This window comes from Meleagris gallopavo, chromosome 1 (genome assembly GCF_000146605.3).
Source record: "Meleagris gallopavo isolate NT-WF06-2002-E0010 breed Aviagen turkey brand Nicholas breeding stock chromosome 1, Turkey_5.1, whole genome shotgun sequence".
In the NCBI taxonomy this organism is placed as follows: Eukaryota; Metazoa; Chordata; class Aves; order Galliformes; family Phasianidae; genus Meleagris; species Meleagris gallopavo.
In genome coordinates, this window is record NC_015011.2 from 147,131,758 (window position 1) to 147,141,214 (window position 9,457).

Below are 9,457 nucleotides of genomic sequence, written 5' to 3' on the forward strand. Positions count from 1 at the left end.
ACTGAATAAATAAATAAATAAAAATCTACCTCTTTCTCTTTTCTTTCACCCCTTACCATTGATATCTGTTTTACAAATTTATGATTTTTATCTCTCATTTTGTTTGCTTATAAATCTATGCCTTAGAACATAGAGTAATTATGTTATTCAATAAAATGTATTCTTATAAAAATAATATTTCTATTTTTGACTGCATTGTTATTTATAATGTTTTGAAGCTTCATGAATTATTATATAATCTTCCTCTTTCATAAATTAACTAGCCTATCTGACAGAAGTCATTAATGTGGTCAGGTTAAAAATATTTTACTGTTCACATATATACTGCTATTGTAGGAAACTTTAAGTGGAACTACTTACAAATTTCATCTGCTTGAGCACCAAGTGACATCAAATCACAAGTGATATTGAAGAAATGACACCGGAAATATCTTGTATATCCATATTCAGTTCATGTTATGTCACAAAATTAAGTTATATTAATGGGTATAACTTAATCAGATAGAATTCAGAAGCCTGTTCACACTCCAAAATATAGGAGGCAGTTCGCCCAAATATGACATGATTTTCAGCACTGTAGGACTATCAGCAGATTTGACTTTAAAGGAACTATTAAAAGGTAATTCAAAGCCAGATCATATAAAGGTAGAGGTATATTGAATTGGACTTCAGTTTCTGTTGCAGTTGCAGGCAACTATAAATTTGTACACTATATTTTTGTTTTATTTTGTTTTACTCTCTCAGGTTAATATCAAGGCACCTATGCCATTTTCCACCACTGGAAAGATGGCACATTGTATCACAATGGAGCATTCAAGGAATTAAGCTCATGTGTCAACTGTTCCTTTGTACTAATTCAAAGATAGCCAATTTAACTGTAACTTAAACAATCAAAAGCAGGCAAAGCTGATTGATTTTTTTTTTTAATCGATTGATTGCTGAGGTGCTAAATGAGTTTTAGCCTTTGTTGGTGAAAAAAAATACAGCTGCATTTTGCTGATTTTTTAGATATCCCAGTTTTCATCTGGCAATAGGTCTCACTATGGAGATACTTACTGAAAGGTGGAAAAGGGGCCCAAAAGAAAAAGTAAAAGGCAAAAAGAAGGTTTTGCAGTAACTGAGAATAGGGGGGGGTAGAGGGGGATAGTTAGGGATAGTTTATAGAAGCAGGAATGTAGAGCTCGATAGAGAAAGGGGGATAGCAGACACAGGGTCTGGGATAGTGAGGAGAATGAAGGCCATGCTGATAAGGTTTGAGACATCTGGCAGGGACATAACTAGATGTCCACAGAGCAAGACAAAATTAGTTTGGGGGATGCCCCCCTTCTCTGTCAGGAATTATGGCGAGGAAGATCAGAAGCCTTCACGAAAAAGACAACAAAATTCTTCAACCCACTACACAACACAACGCAACAGGGGAGCGTCTGCATGCTTTGGGGTATAATGAATATGTTTCTATATTCCGGGAAACTATTGATTATGTATTAGTTCGCCCTGTATTTGTAGCATGATTCTTCCAGACGGTGTGCAAGCTTGGAGGAATTGTTCCCCTTGCACCAGGGCTTTTGCACAATTGCCAATAAAACAGACCTTCTCTATATCCTTACAGGCTATAGGGTTTGATTTTCCGCACGTCACTTACATCTGAGAATCATCTCAGTCTACATACCTAAACAGAAAAATTTTATAGGGAATGATCGTTTTCTCACTTAAAGATAGACACTTAAAACAAACCAGATGAATTTCATCCTAGGCATATGTATTTCTTCTCTCTCTTGTACATAGAAAAGTTTCTATAGCTATTTCAAACACAGAAATTTGTTTAAAAGTGACAAATTTCAGGTTTTAATCTCAGAGTTTAAAGTTTTTTTAAGTTTGGTTTTGTGTAAGTGCATGAAATAATCAAATAAATCTTATTATAATAATAAACAGTTTTACAGAAAGTTACTGCATTGCATTTGATGAGTTACTTGCGTTTCTGCTGTAAACCAATTTGCATATGCATATATATTGTGCATTATTCCAAAATTAAAGTATATGCAATCAAAACTGAACATCAAAAGCCTATTAAGGAATATGACTGATTTGGAGATACATATAAAATATTTCTGACGTTAACTCTACCCAGTAGCAACATTCAAGATCAAGCACATATTGATATTCACAGGACACATTCATTGCAGTCACATAGTCTTCACGGAAGCTCACCTAGCAAAAGAAATAGAAGTGGATAATTATGACCTCCTTGAATTAACAAGAAAATATCCGTGGCATAGTTGTTTTTCCTACATCAACATAGTAACACATACGATGATGATCCATCTCACTCTCTAAAATGACTTCCTAGTGGTAGAAAAGTTATAGAAACAATTAATGCTTTTTCTCTTTGGAGGAGTTCAAATATCAAGACAATAGTATTTCTGTCTTAGTATAGATTGAAATTGTTTTACAAGGTTTCAGGAAAAAATAAAATAAAATAAAATTATTTTGCTTCACTTGAGCATCTAAACATAACTGAAACTGCCTGTGAGTAATGCATGTTTAAGCTGCAAGCCTACTCAATGAGGAAAAATATACATTGCTAACATATTCCTTTGATTAATTTCATATTAAAATAACACATTAACCTTACTTTCCGTTTTTGAAGATAAAGCACAATAGAAGCCTAAAGACCCTTTCTTGGCTCTCTAAAACAGTGTTTTGAAACTCACCAGGAGAACATGATAATTTGTAAAGAACAGTACAATAAGTTTTAGAAAATTTACTCAGTAATAAGGTAAGAAGAATGACAGGATTAAAAATAAAGCATCAGTAAGATAATGTATTGATTTTTATTCCAGTCAGAGCAAAAGTTTTGTTCAGATTTTTTATTTAAATAAACTCAATCTTAAAAAAGCCAAACAAACAAACAAACAAACAAAAAACCATTGATCTATACACACTTTATCTTTTCATCTGAAGTTCAACACTTTGGGTTATTATTCCTCAAAGATATATTTATAGAAGTGTGGATGATAAAACAAAAAAAAAAAAAAAGCAAGTTTTACAAATGAAAACTGTCTTACACGGTTGAAGTTATATTTTCAGTAATCTACTTTTCACTTTTATTTATTAGTTATTTATATTTATATTAAATATAAATGTAACTATAAATGTTGAGAATCAGGATCTCAAAGGCTTTAAGGAGATCAAATATACATTTTTTGTATTAGATTGAGACAATGTAAAATATTTAATTTATAAATGGGATTGTATTTTCACAAGTAAAAGGGCTGTTCTACAATGCAAATTGAATTCTTATCTTCTCTTGGATTGGGGGACAAAAAAGCAAAGAATTGTTTGTATATTTTTGTTTGACCTGGTGGTTCTTTTCTTTCAACTTCATTTCAGTTCATAGGTTGAAATTCACAATTTCATTGGGCTAGGCTGAACTAGGAATGTATTTGAGCTAGAGATTATTGATTAGAGATTTAAATATGATAATGGAGAGGTCGCTTCAGTGTGTGTGAAAATTACAAAATTACTTAATATTAATTGATATGCTAAGACTTGGAAAGGCTCTCTTGGAAAAAGACTCACCTTGAAAAAATCTCTCCTTCAAAAGGAGGTCTAGAAAGACAACACAAGTAGTGACATAGCAGTAGTGGGTCAAGTAGTGACTCATTTCTTCTGACCCAGTTTTCAATATCCTATATGAAACTATAATATGATTAATACTTCAAGTGTATATTTTGAATTTTCTGTGGTAATAAACATTTTTAATTATTTTAGTAATCAAAGTATGCATTTTAAGAAAAATCATAAAATGTAGATCGATTGCAAATGATTATGAAAGCATATATTCAAGTAAGGTAGGGATACTTACAGAAGTACTGTAATATATTTAATTAGAATGTGACTAAAATGGAAAATATACGTTACTTATTGTTATTATTAAAATACATAAAACTCTAATTTAAGATAATATTCTCGACTTACCTATTTTTGATGTCTAGAGTATAGAAAAAAATTAGTGTTATTTCTTCAAAAACATCATAAATGAAAAATATTATAGAATGAAAACAAAAGGAATAATAATAATAAAAAAAATCAAAATTGTTTTTCCAGAGAGTAATATGTCTACTTTATTTTAGCACATTTATATTTAAATAAGATGTTTTACTAAAGATGTTCTGAAAAAAAGTTTAAGCTACCTAATTTAAGAAATTAATGTGGATATTTGTTATTATATGTCTCATTCTATTTCAGATAGAATTAGTGGCAGAAGTAGTTTTCACTAGAAATCATATTCTACCAGCAGCTAAATTAGGTGCTTCATCTCAGAAATGTTTTTTGAAAAAATCATTTGATTAACTATATTAATAACGTATGTCTCCTATCTTATGTATCTATAAAAGATGCTTCAATTTTATTATGAATATGAGATTCATCTTTTTCATTACAGTCTAGTATACAATAGGCAGGACAAATTACATCAGGTTATGCCTTCAAAATTACCTGTACCTTTCTAAGTCCATTTTGCATACATAATAGTGCTCATACTTCTCTCTTTAAAATATATTAAATGCTTTGACAAGCAGAAAGACTTATCTCAATATCTTGACATGTTTATGAACAATACTATTTTATGACAAATTACTAAAATAGGAGTAAAAAAAAATTAATAGAGTAAATGATATAGAACAGAATATGTATGTATGATTAAAAAACAAGAAAAAAAAGAAAAAGAAAAAAAAAGAAAAAAGTAAACCAGAGAAAACAATTCTGTATCTATTATCAAAAGTTGTGATGTAAAACACCTGTTAAAGATAGCTGTGAAGGAAGAAGAATACTAGAACAACAGAAGCCATACAACAAAAATAAAGAAATTATTCATCCCATTCTATCCTTCCTTTACCATTCTCAACAAACAAACAAACAAACAAAAAACAAAACAACCAACAACACCATAACTTAACTATGTAGATATGCTTGAACATCAATGACAGATTAAAAACTTTTTAACTATCACAGGTAACACCTAGCTGTGATGTTTAGGTGTAATATAAGGTGTTTTGTATCTTTAGAATTTTTGAACATTTTTATATGTTAAACATATATGTAACAGTAAAACATACTGAAAACATATTTTCTGTAGACATTAGTAGATTGTCCTTCAAGTTCTTAATGCTAAGATTTTTTTCCATCTATTTAAAATCATTACAGAAAAAAGATAAAATAAAATAAAATAAAAATAAAAAAAAATTCACTGATCCACTGAGATTTGTTGTTGTCAAAGATGTTTGTTTAAGATGATCCAGTTCAATTTCCTGTAATCTGTTGCAGTCTTCTTTAATTTTATCTCACCTTCTCCATTATCTGATATAGTAGTTCATAAAAAGTCTGATTGTGTTATCACAGTCTGAGGTGAACATTGCTTGCTGTTGTTCTGATAACATATTGATTTTAAAATTATGCTACTCAATTTTGACTGGTTTTAGTCAAACAAAACATCTCAGTAACAGATTTAATTTCCCTCTGGTCATCTTTCTAAAACTAATTGACTACTGTTAAACAAAGCTATCTATTTCTGATGGCAGATTTATTTTATTTTATTTTGTGCTGCTACATCAGAGAAAAGTTGTTTCCTATATCCTGAAAATAATATATCTTGCTCATGATTTTTGCCTTTTCAAAGACTACTAGAAAATAACCCTGAAATGCACTGTCATACATGTGTTCATTTCTATGATACATGCTTATATTTACATATTCTTAAATCTCTTGATGGAAGATATAAAAGAAAAAATGTTTTATTAATTTACTATATGCACTGGGCATATCACTTATTTGGGCAAATTTATTTGCTCTTTCAGTCTCTTCAGTAAGTGACTTGCAAAAACTTTACCCAATTACTGAGATGAGGGACTTTAAGCTCAGAGAAGCAAACCACAAAAGATCGTGCCTAACATTAACCTTATGATCAGTTCAGTACACTTCAACAATCTGTTATTCAGAGATCATTCGTATCTCTGCTTCTTTACCACCTAAACTCTTGAACTCTACCCATCCTCCCGAACATGACAGAACTACCACTATTATTTTTTACAAGAAGTAAGCACTTTTTCTTTTGGTATTCATAACACAATTTACCCTGCTGAAAAAGCTGACTTCTGATACAGTCTCAAGAAGCAAAAAATATAAATATGAAATCTGAGCATCAGTTGCTGGAGGAGATTTAGAATAGTAAAAATCTAAAATACAATCAGTAATGGAAAGTTGACAGTAGGGAAATCAAGGAACTATAATTATAATTTTATGATGTTAGTCCATGACATCACAGGTGGATATTTGTGGTATGACAGTACAGCTTGAACCTTCCTGCTAATATTATATTAGATTTCATCACCATGTGACAGATGGCAGCAGATGAGCAAGTCTGAAAAAATGACATCTGACATGGAAGTGCGCATGAAAAAAGATGTGTAATTGAATTTCTCCAATTGAAGAAAACTGACATGCATTGATGGTTGCTGAACTTACATGAAAACCAAATACTGAATGTTAGAAAAATGAGGTGGTGGGTGTAACCCTTTAGCAGCAGTAACAGAGACAGTGGGTCTTCTATGCGGATGCAGATATTTACAAGCAAGGCATGCAGGCTCTTGTTCATCACTGGTGAAAATGTATACCAAACACCATACTTAAGATGTGGCTTCAACAGTGCTGAGTACAAAGGGATGATCACCTCCCTAATCCTGCTGATTACGCTGCATCCCACAAGCCAGGATGCCACTGGCCTTCTTAGACATCTGGGCATACTGCTGGTTCATGTTCAACTGATTGTGAACAGACACCTCCAGATCCTTTTCCTCCAAGCAAAAGACTGGAGCACCAGTTTTTTATAGGCAAAAGGGAAATAAAATTTTTACACAAGTAGATAGTAATAGAGGAAGGAGGATTAATCCTCAACTAAAGGAGGGAAGATTTAGATTAGGTATCAGAGGGAAGTTTTTTACTGAGAGGCTGCTGAGGTGCTGGAATACCTTACCCAGAGTGGACACCCAAACCCTGGAGGTACTGAAGGCTAGGTTGGATGGGGCCCTAGGCAATCTGACCTAGTGCTTGATCGTTTCTCGGGCCTTTTGGCTAAGTATCTGTTCTTATCAGTTTAATCTCTTATACGTAAAATTGGAACAATACAGAGAAGATTAGCATGGTGCCTGCACAAGGATGACACGCAAATTCGTGAAGCGTTCCATATTTTTTTCTCTACTCTGCCCTGGTAAGGCCTCATCTGGAGTACTGTGTCCAGTTCTGGGCTCCCCAGTACAAAAAAGACAGGGATCTCTTGGAAAGAGTCCAGCGGAGGGCCACAAAGATGGCGAGGGGCCTGGAGCATCTCCCCTATGAAGAAAGGCTAAGTGAACTGGATCTGTTTAGCCTTGAGAAAAGAAGACTGAGAAGGGACCTGATCCAGATTTATAAATATCTGGCGGCCATAGTGGTGAGGCCAGTCTCTTTTCAGTGGTACATGGAGACAGGACGAGGGGAAACGGACATAAGCTGCAGCATAGGAAGTTTCGCACAAATGTGCGTAAGAACTTCTTCACGGTGAGGGTGATGGAGCACTGGAACAGGCTGCCCAGGGAGGTTGTGGAGTCTCCTTCTCTGGAGATATTCAAGTCTCGCCTGGACGCCTACCTGTGCGACCTCGTGTAGGGAACCTGCTTTGGCAGGGGGGTTGGTCTCAATGATCTCTAGAGGTCTCTTCTAACCCCTACAATTCTGTGATTCTGTGATCTAGATGTTAAAAAGCCTGCCTATGGCAGTAGGTGTGGGACTTGATGATCCTCAAAGTCACTCCCAAACTAAGCCATTCTACGATTCTGTGATTCTATGATTTTCCAGCCATTCTGTCCCAGGCCTGTAGCACTGCATGAGGTTGTTGTGGCTGAAATACAGTGTATTAATATCAATAAAGATCTTAATCAGGACCAGTCTCTTTGTCAACCCCTATGGAGCACCACTCATGACCAATCACCAGCTGAATTTAACTCTCTTCACCACCACTCTCTTGGCCCAGTCATCCAGTCAGTATTTTACTCAGAAAAGAGTACACGGTCCAATCCATGGGATGCCAGATTTTCCAGGAGAATACTGTAGGAGACAGAGTTAAAGGCTTAACAAAAGTCTAGGTAGATTACATCTTCAGCCTTTCCCTCATCCCCTAGGCGGGTCACTTGCTTATAGAAGGAGATGAGGTTGGTCAGACTTGCATTATATGAATGAATGCTGACTAGGCCTGATGCCTTGGTTGTCCCATATATGCCATGTGATCGCAGACAAGGTGGTCTGCTTCATGACCTGCCTTGATACCAAGGTCAGGCTGACAGGCCTGTAGCACCCCAGATCCTCTTTCCAAACCTTCTTTTAGATAAATGTACCGTTAGCAAGTCTCCAGTCATCAGTAATCTCCCTGGTTGACCAGAAATGCTGATAAATTATGGAAAGGAGGTGGCAATTTTTTAAAACAGTTCCCTCAGTATCCTTGGGTAGATGCTATCCAACCCCACGGACTTGTGATAATCAACACAGAGTAGCAGGCTGCTCGCTGTTTTCTCCTGAACTGTGGGGAGTTTATTCTGGTCCCTATCCCTATCTTACAGCTAAAGGAATTAAGAACCCTGAAGATAACTGGTCTGACAAAGATAGAAATAAAGAAGACATTGAGAACCTCAACCTTTTCCTCAACCTCTGTTGTAATATTCTCTGTTGCATTCAATAAAGGACAGAGATTTCAGAGTGTTCTGCATATAATCCAAAACTTGCTGGAAGATTAATCAAAAGTCTAAGAAATCAAGCAGAGAAGGGCAGAACCAGCAAAAAATCTGTATCACTGTTTGCTACCATCTGATTAAATTGAATAGGTATAAGTATGGAGACTGATAATGTGCATCTCAGGATCCTGAGGATTCCCAGTGACTAGAAGAAAGGGAAAAATTACTCCCATTTTTAAGAAAAGAAGAAAGGAAGACCTAGGAAATGATAGGCCAGTGAGTCTTGTGTCTGTGCCTGAGAAGATCATGGAGTGAATCATCCTTGAAGCTATGCGAAGGCTATCATGATTTTGTGTTTTTCAGTTTTCAGTATTCCACATAATAACATCACGTAGTGCACTGGGAGTTAAAGTGTTAATGCTCCAGTTCCGGGTACCTATCTGTATACATCACAGAAGTCATGGGATCTGGCCATTCCGGGTGGGGCGGTCTCTTGCTGCCTGGCAGTGGGTGCTGGAGGGTGCTTTCCTAGCCATTTCAAGATTTTCAGGTCGACTGGGTCTCAGGAACTCTCTCTCTCTCCTATCTTATTTGATTTATTACAATTAGATTGTATTATATTGTGTTACCTTGTATTCCGATATCACAGTTAGTAAAATAAGTTTTCCTCCATAGATTCTTGCAGCTGTTTTTTTTTT

General features: G+C 34.8%; 1 non-coding gene across 1 annotated transcript; it reads left to right on the forward strand.

Annotated features, from left to right (window-relative positions):
• The first annotated feature begins 7,144 nt into the window (after positions 1-7,144).
• On the forward strand, positions 7,145-7,247 carry LOC116216222. The gene has a single exon (XR_004158680.1). It is a non-coding gene; the product is annotated as a U6 spliceosomal RNA (small nuclear RNA).
• The last annotated feature ends 2,210 nt before the right edge of the window (positions 7,248-9,457 follow it).